Here is a 1003-nt window from a genome sequence, read left to right as displayed (position 1 = left end):
AAAAAAAAAAAAAGTCCTGACAAAGTGAGTCCTGGAGGCTCAAGGCAGATCATGGTGGTGAGGCTGGAGGGATAGGGAGGGAGGGGCATGTGGGGCTCCCTCTTTGCCCCTGAGGGCACATGATCACTCTCATGCCTTGTGGCCAAGGGAGGATTTAACTCAGAGTGCTGTGCTTTATGCTGACCCCCTTGAGAAAACTGCTCCCAGAGGGGAGGCAGGGTTATACCAAGCATGATCCCCTCTTCACCCCAGATAACAGGGGTAGAAGACCCAGGGCAGGGAGATCTCAGCCTCATTCAAGGCTTCTTCTTGACCCTGAATAATACTGTAAAGCTACCATGGTGAGAAACTCTTATGCATGAAGCCCTGTGCTAGGTGCTTGACACACATTATCTCCAAGCCTCATGCAATTCTATAAAGTAGACAATATTATCCCCTTCTGACAGGTGAAGAAACTGAGGTCAGGAGAACAGCCAAACAGTGATGGGGAGCAGCCTTATCAAGGAGGCAGTGTGGTGTAATGGTTAGAGTGTCGGCTCAGGAGCCAGACTTCGTGAATTGCATCAGGATGCCACTTACTAGTCATGTTATTGAACTTAATCCCTCTGTGATCAAGTTTTCTCACCCATAGAGTAGAAATCATATTTATTTTCTAGGCATGATATGAGCCAGACCACCTATGGACTTCTCAGTCCCATGAGCCAACAAATGCCCTTTCTTTGAGTTGAATTTTCTGGCTCTTCTGACCAAAAGACTCCAGACACAAACACTACTTTGATCTCTTCTAGGCAGATGAGGAAACCAAAAATCAGTGAGGTTAATTTCGTTACTCAAAGATGCACAGCTAAGATTTGAACACAGGTTTTTCTGACGTGCCAGTCTACTCAAAAACTGCCTTCCCGGGCCGGCTACAGTGCGCCGCTTGGGAGCGCAGTGGCGCTCCCGCCGAGGGTTCGGATCCCACATACAGACCGGCCGCTCACTGGCTGAGCGAGGTGCAGGC

The sequence above is a fragment of the Galeopterus variegatus genome, unplaced genomic scaffold (assembly GCF_000696425.1).
Source record: "Galeopterus variegatus unplaced genomic scaffold, G_variegatus-3.0.2 Scaffold8456, whole genome shotgun sequence".
Lineage (NCBI taxonomy): Eukaryota > Metazoa > Chordata > Mammalia > Dermoptera > Cynocephalidae > Galeopterus > Galeopterus variegatus.
Note: the sequence above shows the minus strand (reverse complement) of the source record.